The sequence below is a fragment of the Prionailurus bengalensis genome, chromosome C2, assembly GCF_016509475.1.
Source record: "Prionailurus bengalensis isolate Pbe53 chromosome C2, Fcat_Pben_1.1_paternal_pri, whole genome shotgun sequence".
In the NCBI taxonomy this organism is placed as follows: Eukaryota; Metazoa; Chordata; class Mammalia; order Carnivora; family Felidae; genus Prionailurus; species Prionailurus bengalensis.
This window is the reverse complement of record NC_057350.1, coordinates 128,491,558-128,514,786: the sequence shown is the minus strand read 5'-3', so window position 1 is coordinate 128,514,786 and position 23,229 is coordinate 128,491,558.

Here is a 23,229-nt window from a genome sequence, read left to right as displayed (position 1 = left end):
GCTCTCTGCCCCTCCCCTGCTCACACTGTCTCTCTCAAAAACAAATAAACTTAAAAAAAAAAAAAGAGTTCAGAAATCATAAAGTCAAGGTAGGAGTGGACTGGTGGTTAGTACTAAAATGAGTATTATAATAGATAAAAATCTAATAAATAATTGTGAATGTATACAAAATTGAATACTAATGTCAAAAATAATTCTTAAAAATACTTCTAACCTATCAGATAATAATTAAATTTTATTATACTTAAAACCCTAGATTATATTGACCATAGACCAAAGAGTGCTTGGTTGGTTAAAGGAAGCAGAAGACATTTAATTCATTATTTTAAAGTAGAAATTCAAAAGATACCATTTTATCCTAAAAGCAGATTAAAGAATGTTTATAAAACTCAATGGTAATTTCCAAATTAAGAAAAATGGAGTAGATACCTCCCAGCCTCAGGACAAGATAAAAATAAAGACATCATTGTCTTTTTAATAAAAGCAAAGTATAACAAAACAAAAGAATAAGAAGCATAGCTAACAAAGAGCATTTAAAAAGATGGCATAAATAAGAATAAATGCACCCATGGTAAGAATAAATGTAAATATATTAAATTTCTTATTTGTAAAAAAGGATGAAAGGATGTTAGGATTCTGTTAAAAAATAAACAAGCAAAATATTTTGTTTTTGAGTGTCACCCTTAAAACACCCTTAGATACAAGAAATTGAAAAGTAGAAAAATGGACAAAAATATTAAAGCAAATGCAAATCTTAAAAAAGGGAGGTGATATTAATAGTTGACAAGATAGAAATCAGTATTGGACAAAATAGGTCCAATAAAGGCATTAAAAGATATAAATGTAACATTAGTGATAAGAATTTAGTATTGAATGATGAGAAGAAAAATATGAATTTAATAGTAAAAAGCAGATACTTTACAGTGAAAAGATAGTAGTCATCAATCTTTGTGTACTGAAAAATATTACATCAAAATATGTAAGGCACAAACTATTAGAAATATGCTTTGTAGAAGAATAAATTTACAAGAGCACAATTGAGTGGGGAAATTTGAAGCCACCTGTATTAGCCAGGCTTCTCCAGAGAAACAGAACCAACAGCATGGAGATACAGAGACAGAGACTTATTTTTAGGAATTGACTCATGCAATCATAGGGGCTGGCAAGTCCAAAATCTTCAGAGTAGGCCAGAAGTCTGTAGACCAGAGAAGAGCTTCAGTTCAAATCCAAAGGCAGTGTACTGACAGAATTCCCTTTTCCTGCAGTGAGGTCAATCTTTTTCTATGAAGGCCTTCAAATGATTGGATGAGGCCCACCCATATCATGGAAAGCAACCCACTTTACTTAAAGTCTGCTAATTTAAATGCTAACTTCGTCTAAAAAGTACTTCCACATAGACATCCAAAATAATGTTTGGTCAAACATCTCAGTACTATGGTCTAGCCAAGTTGACACTTAAAATTAACCATCACAATATCTTTGTGAATACTAGACATATCAAATAAGGAGCAGCACAAGGATTTGGTGATGTGAATAATAAATTACAAGCACACTTTAATTTCAAATATGTGTTTATTTCTGTGTATTTATGTGTATGTGTGATATCTACATAACTGAACTCCATACCCCAAAAGAACAGATTACACAATTCTTTTCTATGGCCCATGCCATACTTAATACTGATCCTGTCTCATATATAAGCCCCAAAAAAAGAACAAAATAAAAAAATGTACAAACCACATTGAATGTGCTCAAATTTAATTCCAGAGTTTATGTTGAGAGCTTTCAACCACTTTGAAATGATCTTAAAATCCACTCTCCTAAATACTTCTTATGGCCAAAGCAGAAATAAAAATTTTATTTGCACATGATCTAGAAAGGAACAATAGGACGCCCTCTGGTTAATATATATTGGATGAGTCCAAAACTAATCTCAAATTTAAAAAAAACTAATAAATCTCAAATGCTTTCATTATCAGACACAAATGAATGAAAATATCCGCCCCTTTTAACTCAAGAATTAAAAAGGGAAATTCCAAATAAATCACTGACTTCAGAATGAGGAAAACCTAAATAGATAACTAACCCAGAAATAAAGCTGGAAGTGTTCTCAAATAAATGAGTCCCTTCAACAACAATAGCAGGCCCCAAGAGTTTTATATGCTAAGGCATTTCAAACTTTTAAGAGACAGAAAACTTCCGTATTACATAAAATGTAACATTTTATGATTTCTGATTCATTTTAGGAAGCTAGAATAAGCCTGATTTTGAAAAACATCCTGGCAAAGTTAACCTCTGGCACAAACTATAAACCAACTTGCCTTTTGAATACAGGTATAAAAAAATTTTAAGTACAATTAAAAGGACTAGTTGAAGAATACATTAAACTTTTATCAAGATTATAATCTGTCATGTTATTTCATTAGAAAATAAAATTTACATTCAATAAGGGACAAGAAAACATTTGATAAAATTCAAATAAGCATTGGAGAGAGGTAAATAAAAATGAGTATATCTCTTGGAGACTAGAATAGGAATTATATTAGGTAGATTAGAATAGATCACTTGCCAAAAATGTAGAATTCTGAGCTTCATCCTAAACCTAGACTCTGGAAATGAATTCCCAAATTCTACATTTTTAATGAAAACCCAAATAATTCTATGCAAGCCAAAGTTTGAGAAATGTTCATCTAAACCTAACTAGCTAATGGCATAGTTAACACTGAAATAATAGAAGCCTTCCCCATGAAAGTCAGGAAAAATATAATAGTGTCTGCTTTCAGCACAATTTAATTTTCTCAACTCTGAAAAAATTTGGTTATTGAAATAAAAACATAAAATCAGAAATAACAGAAATAAATATTTGAAAATAAGGTCTCAAATTATTATTACTTGAATGATTCTTATTGGTAAGGTCCAATTAATAAAAAATCCTTCATAACAAATAAGAGCATTCAGTAAGTTGGTTGGATAAAAATTGAATATACAAAAATAACTAACTTCCTTATATACTAGCAATAGCTGTCTAGGAAAACAATGGGGAGAATGGATCCAATTTACAGTAGAGAAAATAGATGTACAGGAATAAACTTACCAAAAATTGTTTAGGGTCTTTATAAAAAAGAATTTAAAACTTTACAAAGGCACATAAAAGTATATTTGAATAAGCAGAGAGAAACAACATTTCTTAGGAAGAAAAACTTAATATCATAAAGTACCAATTAACTCATAAATGATTTAGGATTCAGCCACCAAATGTTTAAGACTGGAACACAATTGTCTACAAAAAAAATCTAGAAAAATAAGCACACAAGACTAGTGATAAAAATTACTATAAAGAAAAATGAATACGGGGAGCCTGTGTGGCTCAGTCGTTTAAGTGTCCCACTCTTGATCTCAGCTCAGGTCATGATCTCACAGTTCATGAGATTGAGCCCTGAATCAGGATCTGTGCTGACAGTACAGAGCCTGCTTGGGATTCTCTTTCTCCTCTCACTTTGCCTGCCTCTCTCTCTCTCTCTCTCTCTCTCAAAACAAATAAACTTTAAAAAAAAGAAAAATGAACACAAAAGACTAGCTAAGATAATTATGAAAACTGATGACAGGGGCTTACTCCATCTGATATTAAAATCTATCCTAGAGCTATAGGAATTAAAATGAGTTATTACTGGTGCAGAAAGAGGTGGAAAAATCAGACACTAAAGATCATTTACTTAAAAGAATGAAACCTATCATGCTTTGTCAGCTCTTTTTGCATCCCCTTCATGTCTGCAATCTCTGGGAGCTGGGGTGCTCCGGGGCTCCATCCTGAAACTCTCTCCTCTCTGTTACTCTCACCCCTCGGTGGTCTTGTTTCTTTTCAGGGTTTCAGATACCTACTCTGAGTATTTGAGCCATAAGTTTTTATTTCTAGCACCTATCTCTCCTAAAACTCCAGATTCCCAAGCCTATTTATCTGCTCAACATCCCTCTTGGATGCCACATGAACATCACAAACACCTTCCTCCCCTTGGTCCCCAGACTGAGAAACAGGTACCTCAATCCTTTTTGTTGCTCACATCAAAAGCCCTAGAGAGATACATTTTTGATCCCCCTCTTTCTCTCAAGCCCTATATCTAACCTGTTACAAAATCTTGTGGACATACCTGTAAAGTGTATCTTGAACACAACCACTTGTCATCACCTCTTTGTCACCACCACCCCAATCCAAGCCCTGTCATCTCTCCCATGGATCACCACAAGAGCCTCCACACTTGTCTCCCTGTGTCCCCTCTTAACCTCCTTCAGCCAATTTTCAATATGGCAGCCAGAATGATTCTTGGAATCCAGTAACTGGCCACACCATTCCTCTGCTTAGAACCCTCCAATAGCTTCCAATCACACTTAGAATAAAGATCCTTACTTTGGTCTACAAAGGCCCATGTGTTCTGCCCCTGGCTCTGGTGGTGTACCGGCAAATGTTCAATAACCAGCTTTCAAAAAAAAAAAGTATGTGTATACATTCATAAGTTTATTATAAATTTTACCAATAATAAGGATGTATAGCACACAATTTGCAAGTACTAAATAAACTATACAGTATTCACCACTGTAAATTCCACATACCAAATTGATTCTCACAGAATCTTTCCACTGTTTTCTTACCAAACTCCTACATCCCAAGCAAACCTATGGCTGCAATTGATGAATGAGTATAGTTCTAAATTAATGTTGGTTAATATATACCTTTACATTAGAGAGTACAAAGAAAGGGAAAGAATGAAAATGTAAGGTGGAACATCACTTGCTCATCAGTGAAGAAAACAAATTTTGCTGATAATAATTTTTAAATACTGGAGGAATATTTCCTAATTTTTTTGTGTGTTATTCACAACATAGCAGCTGCAGCAGGGCAGACTTTTAAATTTAATCTGCATCATTAACATTTTCTCTATCGCTGTAAGTCTAGACATCAACAAAACAATAAGGGAAGCATTGCTTTGTAGAATTTGCTGATTTCCATGGTGTAAATATTCTCACCATGGCTGACTTGAAGCTACCAGCACGATGTCACTGAGCACAGGGTTGTGAAGAGATGTGCAGTAACATACCACACAGTGCAATAGACACAATTAACCTCAAGAGCAGAGAAGATGGTCAAATGCAGATAAACAACTATGAAGTGATGAAATTTGAGTACTTGTTCCTTCTTTTTTAAAGTTTTTTTCAATGTTTATTTATTTTTGAGAGAGAGAGACAGAGCATGAGTAGGGGAGGGGCAGAGAGAGAGAAGGAGACATAGAATCCAAAGTGGGATCCAGGCTCTGAGCTGTCAGCAGAGAGTCCCATGTGGGGCTCAAACTCATGGCCCGAGAGATCATGACATGAGCCGAAGTCAGACGCTTAACAGACTGAGCCACCCAGGTGCTCCATTTCCTTCCTTTTTAATACAATGTACTTAGAGTTTACATGATTTTATTTTTAATAATGGCTACATTTAATAACAGCTCGTGAGAGTCCTGAAAATGTGACCGCAGACTCTGTTGAGCAGGTGAAAGCAGCCTTCAACATACCACCACCTGGCATCCCCTCTGTTATCTTCACTCTGCTCCAGCCTCACTGGGCTCCTTGACCCCCTTCCGCACATCCAGCACTCTTCCACCTCTGGACTTCCACACTTGCTGTTTCCTCTGCCTGAAACGCTTCTCCAGCCAGCCCCACAGCCGACTCCTCTTCCCTCCACCCTCTGCTCAGAAGCTTCCATCATCCCTGGCCACCCCAACTAGACTCAGACTTTGGGCACTCTCTACTCCCTTGCACTGCTGTGCTTTGCTTCTTGGCGTTTATTATTATCTACTAAAACCAAAGAAGGGGGGGGGGGGGCGCCTGGGTGGCGCAGTCGGTTAAGCGTCCGACTTCAGCCAGGTCACGATCTCGCGGTCCGGGAGTTCGAGCCCCGCGTCAGGCTCTGGGCTGATGGCTCGGAGCCTGGAGCCTGTTTCCGATTCTGTGTCTCCCTCTCTCTCTACCCCTCCCCCGTTCATGCTCTGTCTCTCTCTGTCCCAAAAATAAATAAACATTGAAAAAAAAATTAAAAAAAAAAAATAAAACCAAAGAAGGGGGAAGAGAAGTAGGAAGAAGAAGACCTGGATATTCAGCAACTGGAAATTAGAAAATCAACTTACAGTACTTCTATAAAGTGGAGCATGATGCAGCCATTAAAAATAGGGTATAGGGGTGCCTGGGTGGCTCAGTCAGTAGAGTGTGAGACTCTTGATCTTAGGATTGTGAATTCCAGCCCCACATTGGGTATAGAGATTACTTAAAAATACTATCTTAAAAAAAATGGAGTTATAGAGAAATATGTAATGACACGGTAAAATACGCAGGGCATATTGTTAAGTGAAAGCCACAGGATAGAAAGTAGTCTGCCAAGTAATATTACACAGGTAAAAAAATAAATATAAACATGGAAAAGCAAGTAGGAGGGAAGAATATTAAAACATTCACAATAATTATCTTTGAATAGTGGGATTCAGGTGATTTCTCTTAGTTTTTTTTTATACTTTCTGTTTCTCTACAACAAACATTTGTTATATTTGGAAGTATAGAAAACTTAAGGACTGTGTTTTTAGTACTTAGGGCAAGAGTGACATCATCTTCCAGAAATTCCCAAGATGCTGGGAACTATTCAAGATGACCACACATATGAAGTTCAGGAAGAGACTAGTGAGAAGAAGACAGGTGGCAAGAGTTATGGGTATCTTCTGAGTTCACCTCCCTTACCTCCAAGAAAGAAACACAAAGCCAGAGAACAGAAACACTCGAATTGCTTATATGTGGTTATCACTAGCAAAAGGCCTTAGCTTGAATGAACTAGGCCTTTCCTAAACTCATTCTTTAATCCCTAAGGTGCATTCCACGGAGAACAAATAGACTTGACAGCCTGGAGGTGCCCTACTAAATAAACTTACCCACAGAGAAGGGAGGTATTGGAGTGGCTCCTTGGGGGTCAATGCATGCACATTAGAGAAGGACTCCTCTTGAAGGGCTGCACAGTCTGGAATCACGTGACCTGATGTGGCTGCTGAGTGCCAATGTCCTGCCTGCATCTCCAACTGATCCATCCTTGCCTCACAGCTAGGACAGCCTTAGAGCATCCCTTTATCCTGCCTGGTCCCAGTGGTAAGTGCAGCAGATGAACCCATGCAGGTTCAATTCAATTTTTAATCAAGATGCTAATATAGCATATTAATGATGAGAAGGGAGGGAAATTTTTTTTTAATATCAGAAAACTTGAAAGAGCAAGTGGAAAGGATGCCAGAATGTGAGAATCTGGCACAGCCACAAGGCAGGGGCAGTGACAATGGCTCAAAGGCATAATTGGGCTCTTTGCTGTGATGTTCTGTAGGCAGCTGGTGGCCTGAAGGTCCAAGCAGGGCTGAGAGAAGAGAGAAGTCTGATTACACTGACTTTGCCTCCTAATGCAGGCCCAGAAAGCAAAGGAAGACCCTTCCCTAGAGAAGACTCAGTCCCTCAAGGCAGAAGGAGGTCTGGGAGCAGATTACATGGGACTCTCCTGTGCATCAGAGGCTGAGCCCCAAGCATTTTTCCTATGGCCAGTCCTTCTAATTTAATGAACAATTTTATCTTGTGGGGATTATGTGACCTCAGAGAGTATCAGAGGTTTGAGGGCTATCAAAGATGTCCCTGAATTATATGAGGAAAGAAGTATATTTAAACAAAGCATATTCAAAGAAAGACCTCAACATGCCCAGCAATTTGGGGCATGAGAATCCAAACCATCTTGGAGTTCTGGATGATGAAGAGGGTTACATTGTGGTGACCACCATAGGAATTTACCCTAAAACTCTTAGATTCACGTATCAAGTGCCAGGCTGGGGATCTCTACTTTAAGAAGGTACCCATATTTGGCTAGATACAGTATCCAACTCTGCAGATATTCTGCTGAAGTTTGAAGATCAGTCTGGTGGCCAGTGCCAAATGGCAAACACTACAGAATGCTTCAAAAATTGGAGACAGAAGCATGGATAAAATAGGTTCATCAATAAAATAAGAAATAGCAACATTAGTTACCATTTAAGACCATGAATTTAATTCTTTTTTTCTGGAAATTCATATTGCAATAGTAAAAAAAAAAAAAGAGGAAAAACAACAACAAAAACCTATGAGAAAGTAGGTAAGACTTTTGAGGATATTTTATAATTTTAATTATCCAGATGGAGAAATCATGCACCACTTTCTGTTCCACCACAAAGAAAGGAAAAACCTCCCTGCAAAGCCAAGTTAGGTGAGGTTCCCCAGCAGAATGTCCCATCCTCAAACCTCCAAGCTCATGGAAGTAGTCTAAAAGTGAGAGAGAGCCAAGGACCAGTTAGTAGAGGAAAACCTACTCTTCTGAATCACTGAGAGTGGATTCAGAGCTTGCCCACAGATAATCTTCCTGGTATACCTATGTGATATCCCCCTGGCACTTATGCCTGTGGAGTTGTGTTGGGACCTCAGGGTCAGGCCCTAGTTCTAAAAAAGTGGTCTGATGAGCAGTTTACTTCCACTGGTCAGTGAATAGTGCTGACACACTGATTTTTGGGGTGACAGTCACTCATGTTGGATACACAATAAGTTCAGGTTTCTGGGCTACTACTAACCCGTGGGCTTAGGCTATATATAACCATGCATTGGTATTCACCCATCCAGGTTTCAACTGCATGCTGCTGCCAACCTATAACATTAGAGGGCTCTGGGGTGGGCACTGGCATCCTTCACCTTGCATGGTCATACTGCCCCTTCAGCAGGTTCTGGACCATGTGTCAGGCCATCCTCTGGGGGTGGCCAGGCCAAGCTCTTCCAAGGGCTTTTGAGATCCTTGTTCTAAAATGGTAAAGGGTCCTTCCAATGTCCTCTCTTGTCTAATAGAATTGGTGGCATAATGCTCTTTTGGGTCAGTCTTAAGCATCACTAGATGAGAAACAGACATTCTTTGTGGGAATGGGACCACTCCTCTTGCTTTGCCTGCAGGCTGCTCCACTCTCCTGTCTGCTTGCTGCAGGGGTGCTGTCAACATTGAAAGAGATCACATTCTGGGAATGTAATGATCACAGCTGAAGAGTTCAAGGGAAGATGTGGTTGGAAGATGTGTCATTCTACATTTATGCTACAAAATTTCAAGGTGTAAATTTAACATGACCAGAAAACGAATTATTCACAATTTCCTTCACACTCTGAAGAAGACGTGTTTGTGGGCAACTAAAACAAAGCATACAGCCTCTGAGAGTCCTTGGAAACCAATATTGACAAGCAGCTCTGGATAATACAGCATCATGAATAACAATATAACCAGCGCTACACAAAGGCATTAGGGAACTTCAGAGTCAAGAAGATCTACGTTGTTTTACTACAAACAGGTTTGGAAGAGACATGGCGTTGTGTATAATAACATAGTCACTAGCCTTTTCTCCCAGTGACACACAGGAAATTAGTCAGGCACTCTATATTTGACAGTAAATAGAGCACTAATAAAGAACAGGACTAGAAGAGTCCTGGACATGCTCAGGGAGAAGTAGTGCTTGGTCACTACCCAGAGTATTCACACACACTGACTGAAAAATAAGACATAAAACTTAAGTCCCTCCTCTCTATCCATTGTTCTAAATCTTCACTGACAGTTCACTATCCCTCACACGGGCACATGGATTTGCAATATAAATTTTAATTAAATTGTTATATACACAATATTCGCCCAGGACTCCACACAGCCTAGAGATAGCCTAGGCTATCTCTAGCCACCTAGCCTAGAGATAGGTGTTGTAGGTCTGAGATGGAGGTTTGCATGCAGGTGGCTTATTGGAAAGTGCTCTTCAAAGAAAACATATATGTAAATATAACACACCTCTTTCCTTATATAGGAAGAGAGGAAATATATTTAGAGAAACATGATTTTTTTCATTAAACACCAGCAGAATTAAAATGAGTGTGAAATAAAACGTGCTCCCCAAAGAACAAGACAGGCCACAGAAATATTGCAAAAAGCAACCAAAGAAAAATAAGAAAACATAAAAATAACAGAAGTTAAAATAACAGAAGCAGAACAAAATATATTAGTTATACACTAAATGTATCAAGGCTAAGCTCATCTAGGAGGGTAGCTCAAATTTGCTTAGAAAACTAAATGCAAATAATTACTGCTTAATATGAGACATATTTAAAACAAAATAATGTAAGAAATTTAAGATAAAAGGATGATTAGTCTTCTGTTTTTGATAATATTTAAGACTAAATATCTAGAGAAACACTCCTTATATAAAATGTAAAAAAAATGTAGTATACTATACTGTTTTAGATAAAAATTTTAAATGTATGGCAAGGAACATGTATTTACAATAAAAACTTGTAAAGTACAAGAAGAGAAAAGCTTCTATGAGCAAATATCTGCAGGGAAAAAAAACAAACTGCATAATAATACTTGCAAAGATAGCAGATGTTAGGATTATCAGAGACAGAAAAAATATATATTTTTTTTAAATATCAAAAAAAAAAGATATTGAAAGTGTGATGAATGAGCTAAAGACCACCAAAATGTCTGGTTGGAAATAATACCAAGTAAAATTCCAGAAATAGAAAATATAAGTGAAACTTGAGCTACATAGCTGCTAAGTTGAAATTGGGCACAGCTGAAGAGATCAGTGTGAATGAGGTGATACACAGGAGATAGTTCCTGAATACTGAATAAAGGTACTAAAAATATGACCAAGAGGTTAAGGGATATGGGATATAAAGTGAAGAATTCCAACAGGCATCTAATTGTTATTTATGATAGAGCTTATAAAGATAATAAAGGAAAATCATTATTCAAAGAAAAGCTGAGACTTTCCCCAAGTTGATAAAAGTCATCAGTCTCAGATTCAGGAAGTCCAATAATTCCCAACAAGATGAACAGAAAGACATCTAGAAAAATTTGGTGTAATTGTGGAACAAAGACAAAGAGAAGATGTTAAAATCAGCCAGACAGAAAAGATAGATTACCTGCAAGAGAGTAACTGCTGAATTCTTAAGGGAAAAAAAAAAAAATACAGCCAGAGGACCATCAAATGATATTTTCAGAGTGCTGGGAGTTGGCATTGGCCAAATGAGGATCATTACACTCAGTAGAATCATCTTTCACACACAAAATAATAAAGGCATTTGAGACAAATGCTAATAAAAAAACATTTACTAGAAACTGACACTTGCTAGAAAGAAGGATGCACTTCAAGAAGGAAGAAAATGATCAGTGAAAATCTGAGATGACAAAAAACAGCTGAACAAAAAGATAGTAAACATGAAGCTAGCTGTAACAAAATATTGTTTTAAAAATAAGAATAAGGAGGACCTGGGTGGTTCAGTCAGTTAAGTGTCCCACTTTTGGTTTCAGCTCAAGTCCTGATCTCACAGTCATGAGATCCAGCCCCATGATGGGCTCTGCACTGAGTGTGGAGTCTGCTTGAGACTCTCTCTTCCTCTCCCTCCACCCCTCCTTTGCTTGTGCGCTCTCTCTCAAATAAATAAATAAATAAATAAATAAATAAATAAATAAGAATAATGTCTAAAGTGTAGAATTTTTAAAAACCTAAAATGTTGAACAACAATGGATAGACATGGGGATGATCATTAAGTTAAAGTATTTGAACCTCTTCATATTGTTTAAGACACAGATAAGGACATGATTGATAGTTTAGTTTAAATTTTTTGAACATAAACATGCATGTTAAAATGTCTAAGTTACTACTAAAAGAATAGAATTAGAGTGTACAATATCAAATTAGGAAAAGAAGAAAACAGAATAGCAGTGGGGAACAAACAAATCTAAAGAGGTGCATGAAAAGGAAGCAGGGAGAAACAAAAAAACTTAGGGCAAATAATTCAAAATGGTAAAAAATATTTACACACACACACACACACACACACACACAATGCAATCAATAATAACAAATAAACTTTCTAGTTAAATAAAAAAAAATGTCAGACTGGATTTCCAAAATAGCTAAGCACATTTTGAAAACAAATGCACACACATAAGCTGTAAGAACAACAGAGGTTGAAAATCAAACATGAAAAAAGGTAATCAGGAAAATTCAAGTCAAGAGAGCACTACTATACATATATTACTATCAGAAAGAAATAAGTTTTTAAAAAGAATTTAAAGATATAATTAGGCCCATTGCATTTTTACAGGTTATTTTTTTAAAACAGCTTTATTGAAATACAATTCACATATATAATTCACCCATTTGAAGTTTACAATTTAGTGGTTTTTAGTATATTCACAGGTAAATGCAACCATCGCCACAATTTTAGAATATTTTCATCACCTCAAAAGGAAGCCCCACTCCCTTTAGCTGTCACCCCCCACCCCCTAACTCTCCCTCTGGTCTAAGCAAACCAAATCTACTTTCTATCTATATTTTGCTATTCTGGACTTTCAAATGAATGGTATCGTTTAATATGTGGACTTCTGTGATTAGCTTCTTTGGCTTACTATGTTTTCAAGTTTCATTCAAGTTGCAGCATGGATTGGTATTTCTGTTCCTTTCTGTGGACAAGTAACATTCCATTGTGTGAATATGCATTTCATTTATCCATTCATTCATTGATGGACATTTGGGTTGCTTCCATCATTTGGCTGTAAATAATGCTGCTATAAACATCAGTGTACACGTTTTTTGTGTGAACATAGACTTTCATTTCTCCTGGGTATAGAGCCAGGGGTGTAACTGCTACACATGTGTTTAGTATATGTTTAATCATTTGAGAAACTGTCAAGCCACTTCCCAAAGTGGCTGCACCATCTTTCACTCACTGTATATAAGGGTTTCAGTTTCTCTACATCCTTATCACTATTTGCTATCTCAATTTTTATTTTAGCCATCTTAGTGGGTATGAAGTGGTATCTCATTGTGGTTTTGAATTACACTTCCCTGATAACCAATGACATCAAGCATTTCTTCATGTGTCTATTGGCCATTTGTATATCTTCTTTGGAGAAATATCTATTCAAGTCCTTTACCCATTTTTGAATTGCACTCTTTTTTAGTTGTTGAGTTGTAGAGATTCTAGGAATTCTTTATATATTCTAGATACAAGTCCCATATAAAATATAAGATCCTTGAATATTTTCTCCCATATTGTAAGTTGTCTTTTCACTTTTTTGATGATGCTCTGTGAAACACAAAAGTTTATAATTTTGTTTATGTACAATTATTTTTTTCCATTTCTCATGATTTTGGTGTATATCTAAGGATCCTTTGTCAAACAAACCCTAGGTCATGAAGACTTACCTCTATATTTTCTTCTAAGAGATTTATAGTTTTAGTTCTTACATGTAGGTCTTTGATCCATTTTGGGTAAGTCTTTGTATATGGTATGAGGTAAGGACCCAACTTAATTCATTTGCGTATGGATATCCAGTTATTCCAGTGCCATTTGTTGAAAGGACTATTCTTTCCCTAGTGAATGGTCTTTACACTTTTCTCAAAACCAATTGTCCATAGATGTATGGGATTATTTCTGGCTTCTCAGTTCTATGCCATTGATCGATATGTCTGTGCTCATGCTGGTATTGCACTGCTTGATTACCATTGCTTTGTAGTAAGTTTTAAAATTAGGAAATGAGAGCCCTCCTACTTTGTTCTTCTTTTTCACAATTGTTTTGATTATTCTTTTTTTCTTTTTTTTAATGTTTATTTATTTTTGAGATAGAGTGCACACGTGTGTGCACGTGTAGGGGAGGAGCAGAGAGAGAAGGGGACAGAGGATCTGAAGCTGGCTCTGCACTGACAGCAAGTAAGCATGAAGCAGGGTTCGAACTCATGAACCGTGGGATCATGACCTAAGCTGAAGTCAGAGTTCAACCAAATAAGCTACCCAAGCAGCCCTGTTTTGATTATTCTGAGGCTCCTTCAGTTTCACGAATTTTAGCAACAGCTGGTCAATTCTTACAAAGAATTCAGCTGGGGTTCTGACAGAGATTGTGGTGAATCAGCAGAACAGGTTGGGAGCAGGTTAGGCATCTTAAAAATTTTAAGTCTTCTGAACCGTGAACATGAGATATTTTCCCATTTATTTAGATCTTCTTTAATTACTTTCAACAGTGTTTTGCTTGGTTGATTATTCCCTTTTAAGTTTTCAGGGTATATGTTTGCACGTTTTTTATTAAATTTATTTCTAACTTACTTCAAAATTTATTTCTAACTTACTTCAAAAAAACTTACTCTTTTTGATGCTAGTGTGAATGAAATTGTTCTCTTGGTTTCATTTTTGGATTGTTTATTATAAGTGTATACAAATACAATTGATTTTTGTACATTAATCTTGACTCCTCTAACCATGCTGAACTTGTTTATTAATGTTAACAGTTTTTTAATTCCTTAAGATTTCCTATAGTTGTGAATACAGTTTCACGTCTTCCTTTCTAATATGAATCCTTTTTATCTATTTTTTAGGTTTACCTAATTACCCTGGCTAGAATGTCCAATACAGTGTTGAATAGAAGTGGTGAGAGTGTGCATCCTTGTCTTGTTTCTGGTCATAGAGACAAAGAATCCAGTCTTTCACTGTTAAATATGATGTTATCTGTGGACTTTTCAGAGATACCCTTTATCAGGTTAAGGAAATTTCCTTTTATTCCTAGTTTGTTGAGTGTTTTTATCATGAAATGGTGTTGGATTTTGCCAAATGCTTTTTTTGCTCCTAATGAAAAGATCACATCATTTAAAAAATTATATTGATACAATGAATTCTATTAATTGATTTTCAGATGCTGACATAGTCTTGCATCCATAGGATAAATCCCATTTGGTCATGGTGTATGATTCTTTTCTATATTGCCAGATTCAGCTTGGAAGTATTTTATTGAAGACTTTTGCAGCCATATTTACAAGAGATATTGATCTGTGGTTTCCTTGTGATATCTTTGTTTGCTTTGAGTATCAAGGTAATGTTGGTCTTATAAAATGCTGGGGAAAAGGGTTCCCTCCTCTTTTATTTTTTGGAAGAGTTTGTGAAGAACTGGTAGCAATTCTTTCAATGCTTGGTACAATTCAGTGGTGAAAACATCTGATAAACCATTAGTTTTACTTCATAAGAGAGATAAAACTATTTAGGTACATAATAACATATATAGGGCAAAAAAAAAAGGACAGAATCATAAAAGAAATTAATGAAACACTAAAATTTGGGGACATTTAAAAGTAAATCTCTCATTAACTATTGGATCAATACCACAACTATTACACATCAAAACTTGGGGGATGCTGTCTATAGGTATTGGAACAGACTGTTCCTCAGTGTCACTTCAGACATAAACCAGTTGTATGCCTTTCAGCAATGGTCATATTCAGCTTCCTGGGAAATAGCCCTGGGCTATGTCCCATGGACTTGGACTACTTGGACCACGAGGCCACCTCCATGCCCACCAAGGGAACACCTTCTGCCAATGTCATCAATGATGTATTATTGCTCACAAGTAGGAGAAGAGTTTTGGCTCTTGACAGAAGCTAGACATGAATGTTGCTCTGACAATAATAAGTTAATAACCTTGGCTATGTTTATAAACAGAATCACTTCTTGTTGGTGATGAGAGAGGATACTCTGCTTGTCTATCAAGGAAGGAAGAGGTGAGGGTGGGCCACCTCACAAGTGGCCTGGGTTTTGCAGTGAGGGATTTTAGAGGGACAAGTGAGTGAATAGAGTGTGCAGTGTCTACTCCTTGTCAGCAAAGGATGTGTTGGTTGGTCCCTCCAGCTCTAGGTAGATATTCATCAGTAGATATTCATCAGTGGATCTTGCCCACAGCCATTATTAGTGTAGTGATTAGGTGATTTTCTATTTCTCATTCTGAAATGAATTTCTTTGCTGAAGCAATTTTATTTTCAAAAAATAAAAAGAAAGTGACTTGACTTTTATTTCTGGCAATAGTCTCAACTAGATAACCTGAAAACTCTTTAAAAATATTACAAACATCCTATTATATGCGTAGCCATGATCCTAGGAAAGGAAATTCCCAGATGGCAAAAACAAAGAGAAAACTAAAAACCAAAGAGATAAGGACCTGAGCTGATCCTGTAGCAGCCCGAAGGGTGTTTTTTGGTCTCAGTAACTAAGGGATTTTGGTTTTAATGACCTCAGAGGGGAATGAAATGAGATCTTGATCCTGCTTATGGTGAGCAACAGAACTAAGACTTCTTTGTAAAAGCCAAGTTCTTAGAAAAGCTCCACATTCTGTAAAAGAGTTAACCAGAAAATACCAACCCAACCGCATAAGGATAAGGCAAAGAAAATTTCTTTGTCCTGATCTGGCCTCTCACTGGGAAGGAAACATCTCATGGGCTTATGTTTACACAGTTTTAGAGATCAAATTTAAGCTTTCTCCAGGACCCTTTCACATCATAAATATACATAAAATAATGGCTTGCATTATGGCTTCATATGGCTGTAATATCCTTAGAGCATCTGACAGACGCAAAAGAAAAATCAATTTAGAGAGATACACCTTCAATCCAGGCTGCATAAGTTTCCTACAGATTAAGTCCTCTACGCATGAGCTCACAATGAAAAGTTACAAAATATATGAGGAAACTACTTAGCTTCATGAGATCAGCAGAAATGGTGAATGGTAGGTTTAGATGTTTGAAAACATCAGATGATGCAAATATAGGACATGGATGACATACTGAGTATGATTAAGATGATTAAAAGCATAATAGATAATGAAAAATAAGCAGGAAAAATAAAACACTATCTAAAAAGAACCAAATAGCACCTATCAACAAATATAGGGGGAAAAACTGACAGAATTAAAGGGACAAATAGACAATTCAATAATAGTAGTGGGAGACTTCAATGCCACACTTTTAATAACAGATAGAGTAAGTAGGCAGAAGAGCAACAAGGAAATAGACCTAAGTGACATTTACAGAATCCTCTACCCACTAACAGGATAGACATTCTTCTCAAGTGCACATGGAACATTCTCCAGATTCGACCATATGATGCCATAAAACAAGCCTCAATGAATTTGAAAGGATTGGAATAATACAAAGTCTGCTTGCCAACCATAACTGAATGTAATTAGAAAATAAGTACAGAAAGAAATTTGTGAAGTTCACAAATACGTGGATATTAAACAACACACTTCTAAATAACCAATGGGTCAAAGAAGAAATTGAAAGAGAAATTGGAAAATACCTTGATGTAAGTGAAAACAAAAACACAACATACCAAAACTCAAGATATGCAGCTAAAGCAGTGCACAGAAGGAAATTTGTAGCTGCAAATTCCCATATTAAAAAGGAAAAGAGGGGCACCTGGGTGACTCAGTCAGTTAAGTGTCTGACTTCATCTCAAGTCATGATCTTGCAATTTGTGGCTCCAAACCCCGCACTGGGCTCTGCATTGCTCTGCTTGGGATTCTCTCTCTCCCCCACTCTCTCTCTCTGCCCCTCCCCCTCTTGTGTGCATGCTCTCTCTTGCACTCTCTCCTCTCTCTCTCTCTCTCTCTCTTTCTCTCTCTCTCTCTCTCTCTGTCTCTCTCAAAATAAATGAATAAAGTTAGGGGGAAAAAGGAAAAAAAGATATAATATCAATAACCCAGCTTTCCACCTTAAGAAACCAGAAAAAGAGGAGTCCGTTAAAACCAAAGCAGACAGAAGAAATAATTAAGATTTAAGCAAAAATTAAACAGAAAATAGAAAACAGAGAAAAACAGTGAAACCAAAAGCTGATTCTTTGAAACAATCAACAGTATCAACAAGCATTAATCGTCCTCATTTGCCCTGAAATTTCATTATTCTACAGGTCTACATCCACCTAGGAATTAACTTCTCTGAGATGTAGCTCACCCCACTCTCCCTACACCTCCTAGCTTACTTCTCCCATTTTTCTCCCCTATATAATAGCATTAAAATCATAAACATTTACAAAGCACACGTTTTCTTTCTTTCTCTATAACTTGACTAACCCAAAGTATTTTTGAGAATATTTACATACACACACATATATACACAAGGAAAAAAGTAAATGATGAAATCAGAGCAAAGGAAAATTTCAGATACAGGATACTTTATTTATTTATCTTAAATTTATTTATTTAAATTCAAGTTAGTTACCATACTAACTTGTATATATTGTGTAGTATTAGGAGTAGAACCCAGTGATTCATCACTTACATCTAACACCCAGTGCTCATCCCACCAATTGCCCTCTTTAATGCCCATCACCCATTTAGCCCATCTGCCCACCTCCCTCCATCTACCCTCAGTTTGTTCTCTGTATTTAAGAGTCTTTTATGATTTGCCTCCCTCTCTTTTTTTATCTTATTTTTTCTTCCCTTCCTCTATGGCCATCTGTTTTGTTTCTTAAATCCCACATATTAGTGAAATCATGTGTGTGTCTTTTTCTGACTGACTTCTGTCTTTTTCTGTCTATTTCACTTAGCAAAATACACCCTAGTTCCAACCATGTTGTTGCAAATGGCAAGATTTCATTCTTTTTGATTTCAGAGTAATATTCCATTGTATATATATGCCCCTCATCTTCTAGATAAAGGGTATTTTATACATAAAATCCAACACATGCAACAAGCCCTACACACTGTACTGAGATGAGCCAAAAATTATGAAACTGAGCTTTCCAACTCTCCCCCGCAACCCCTTTCATACTTCACCAAGAAAAGGGAGAACATCCTCTCTAAAGACTCACAGGATCCATGAGTTAGGAAACAAACAAACCTCACAGCAGTACATTGTGTTTCTATTTAAGAGAACCTCAGTTTCATTTGACAGAGCAAACTGAAATGTTTTTCCCTTGGATGCAGGGTTCAGGGCCATTTAAGAAGCATTACATGACCTTGAGCGTAAGCACCCTCTGCCCCTTCCCATTTGACCTGAATTTCTCAATCCCTGTATACTCTCTGTTCACCATGTTCTCTTGGTGGAAAAATGCTAATTAAAGTTTCATTATTGTATGGGCCTGCAGAATATTCCACTAGCCCATCTTCCCAAACTGACAGAACGAATGAGGAAATTGACATGCAAGTAGCATCCTGAGGATGGTTCCTATGAACACCCACCCAGGCTCTGAACAAGCAGCATTTTTAAAAGGTGGGTAGACATAAGGGAAGTTAACAAAGATACGTCATAATATTACCAAATTTATACTCTAGGCCACAAAGAGTCATTTAATTACAAAAATCTGCAAGTATTTTTAGAGAAGTACTACATTCGGCAGACTTTAGAAATTTGCAAATGATTTATATTTACAAAAAAAAAAAAGACATACAATCATCTAAATGCACCAGATATTTAAATGTTCAATCTATTCTTTAAGCTATCAAACACCTTTCTGTCAATTTTGGAAGAGAGAAAGCTTAGTCAAGACAACAGGAACAATTCAATTGATTCCTGAAACATTTGCTCAAGGAATTATTTAAATACATCAGAAAGACTTCAAAAACCAAAGAGCAATATATGTTTTCTGAAAAAATCCAGGCAACATATGACAAAAAGAGCTTTTCCTGACAATCCAGTACCACTGCAATCTCAGATCTAAAGGTTATGTCATCAAATCATCAGAGACGATTTATTAACCACCCCCAGGAATAGGGCACGCAGGAGCATGGTGTCAACCAGTGACCGTGGTGTTCACGCTCATCAACACACATATGAACAGCCTAAGCTCTGCTTGTGGGAAACAATAGATGGCAACAGCCTGCACAGAAATCATTTAGCAAAAAAGAAAAAAAAATCAACTGAAGAAATATAACTAGTTACATTCAGAGAAATTTACCCACGTGCTCACCTCAACCCTTGAAAAATTTATTCCTCTGAATTCTATCCATTCATGGCATTTAGGGTACACATCTGTGATTCTCAGATTTCTTTTTTAAGAGTTGAGACTGATACCCTGTCATAGCTTGTCTGATTACAGCTGTAACAATGTTGAAATCCTCAAAGGCATAAATGGAAAATATTTATCACTTAATTAATGTTAATATTTTGGGATGTTTACGACAACTCTCAGGATGATTGACAATATGCTAGGGGTACAGCAAAGCCAGGATTTGGATTTCCTGATGCAGAGTACTGGGGAGGATGACGATCAGGCTGAAATTAATCCAGACCCTGAACAAAGCTCACTATCATTTAATTAATTTAACAGAAAGTGCTGTCAGTCAAGACTTTGGGCTACTTATGGATGGGGTAAAATGGGAGCCAACAGGCAAAGTTGCCCAGTTTTAGGATATGCAGTGTAACAGATTGTTTTTTCCATGGATGGCCACAACAGTATCTCCTGTACCATGTGCTCTTGCCACAGTAGTGGGAGCTCTTCCATTAAGAGGTAGAATCTAATTGTCCTCCCCTGAATCTGTCCCGTCCTGATGACCCACTTGTTACCCATTGAATGAATTGAATAATATTGCTGAGTTCCGTGACAAAGTCAGAAAAGGCTCTGAAGCTTCTACCTGGTTCTCATGTAACATGTACTCTGGGAGAAGCCATCTGCCATATAAGGAGTCCAATTATTCTGAAATTGCCATATGGAAAAGGCCACAGAGAGGTAGGTGCTCCTTTAGATAGTCCCACCTGAGCCCAGCTTTTCATCCATTCTTTTTTTTTTATTTTTTTTTAATGTTTATTCATTTTTGAGAGAGAGAGAGAGAGAGAGACAGAGACAGAGACAGAGCATGAGTGGGGGAGAGGCAGAGGGAGAGGGAGACACAGAATCTGAAACAGGCTCCAGGCTCCAAGCTGTCATCACAGAGCCTGACATGGGGCTGGAACCCATAAACCATAAGATCATGACCTGTGACGAAGTCACATGCTTAATTGCTTAACTGAGCCACCCAGGTGTCCCTCATCCATTCTGATTCTGTGCCCAATTCCAACATGTGGGATTTTTTCCACACTACTAAGTAATTCTCCAACACCAACTAGACATTTTATAATTTAACTCAGTCCTGACACTATCTACCTGTATATAACATCAGACCCCACAGGTTAAAGGCTCAGGCCTACAAGACTGCAACCCCCTTCAGATGCCCATCACAAATCCAGATTGTTACCTGGACTTCTAACCAGCAGGTCATAGATGAGAAATCCCAATAATCCCCACGGTGGGTTCAATTAATTTGCTAGAGCGGCTCACAAAACTTAGAGAAACATTTTATTTACTAGATTACTGGTTTATTATAAAAGGATGTAACTCAGGAATAGTTACACTATCACATCCTGCGCAATGCTTCCATGATCTCTAAGTTTGCCACTTTGTATGTGTTCACCAACCTAAAAGATCTCTGAGCCCCACCCTTTTGGATTTTTACTGAGATTTTATTACCTAGTCATGATTGATTGCATCATTGGCCATTGGTGATTGGTTTACCCTCCAGTCCCACCCCACCCCCTGCCCCTGGGTTGGGGTGGGACTGAAAGTTCCAACCTTCTAATAACTTAATTGGATCCCCTGGCAACCAGCCCCTAGCCTTAGGTTACCTAGAAGTTTTCTAAAAGTCACCTTATTAACATTAAAAAGGTTTATTGGTCTTATCACTTAGGAAATTCCAACCGCTAGAGGAGCTCTGTGCCAGCAACACAAAGACCAAACATACATCTTATTATAAATTACAATTCCACATCCACCCCACCAAAATATCAGAAGTTTAAGCTGTCTTACACTTTCCAGAGTAACAATACACAGGCTGAGAAGCACTGAGTGACCTGAATCCATGCCGCAGGGAGCAAAAGAATAACTCAGCCAAACCCTGCCTAATGTCAGACTTTTCAAATGAGATATAATAAAAATGGTTATAGTTTTAAGCCACTAATTTTACAGTAGTTTTTTCATGCAGCAGTAGATAACCTGAACGTGCAGATAAAATTTACCTTATAACATCAGGAAAACCTCTGTGGACCCATCTACAAACAATGGCTATATGTTCTTTTCCACAAAATCTCTGTAGGACTTCACATGGTGTGGGCCCCAGCCATGCAGGGATGATTTGCTCTCTCTAAAAGTGTTTATTAAATGCCAAGTGACCCTAGTACATTTAAGCACTTGTTTTCACATCATTAACCATTTGACAGGGACACTTAGCATACAGAGGATACTAACAGATTAAAAGATTCAACCCACAGAGTGTTAGAGTAGGGAGTTAGTCAGGTTCTAACAGGATACCTGGAGGTCAGCAAGAGCAAGTCATGGCCAGCCTTCAGGAAAGTCAGAGGCCTGTCCTGAAAGCACAAGAAGCCGGATCAAACCAGACAGGCCAAGATGGCAGATGCCTTGACAGGAAACCTCTGACCACATTAGGAAGAAAAAGCAGGAAACCTGCTTTCCACCCCAAGTAATAAATATTCCGCCCCCTAGTTAACAACTATCAATAAAAGATAGAAACCCAACTCCCAGGACTCTCTGACTTATGCTGTTGTGCATGTGGGCTCGCTTGCTCGCTCGCTCGCGCGCTCTCTCTCTCTCTCAGTCTCCTATCTCAAGAGTGTACTTCTCACTTCACTAAACTTTCCCTCTTGTGTCACTCATCTGCTATGCTTCATTCTAGTGATAAGACCAAGAACCTTTGGCCACTCCTTCCAGTCTGGCTGGGTCGAGGCCCCAGGGCCAGAGGACTCCCCAGTTCACCTGGCAACAAGAGGAGGAAGCAGAAATTAAAATAAGACATTTCTAAATTCTCATATGAGTTGGTGAGTAAATCTATCTTGTTCTATATGAAACTTCAAAAATATCTTCACTGAGGGTCCCCCTGTGTGACTCAGTTGGTGAAGCATCTGACTTCGGCTCAGGTCATGATCTCACAGTTTGTGAGTTTGAGCTTCATGTCAGGCTCTGTGCTGAAAGCTGAGCCTGGACCCTGCTTCGGATTCTGTGTCTCCCTCTCTCTCTCTCCCTCTCTCAAAAGTAAAAACATTAAAAAATTTTTTTTAAATATCTTCACTGATTAAATACAGAAAGCTAAAGACAATTGTCAACTCTGTATTCTCTGAATGCTGATTTGTAACTTAGAATACATTTCTCCAAACATTTCTAGCCATGAGTCCTAATAATACTAATCTTAAACTGTGGGCCAGAGTCAGGAGCTAAAGAGAAAGAAAGATGAATATAGTATTCTCTCTTCTCTAAGAGCAGGGCCAGCCCTAGAAAAACTTTAAGAAGGCGTAGTTTGTCTTCAGCCCTCTGGTACCTAGA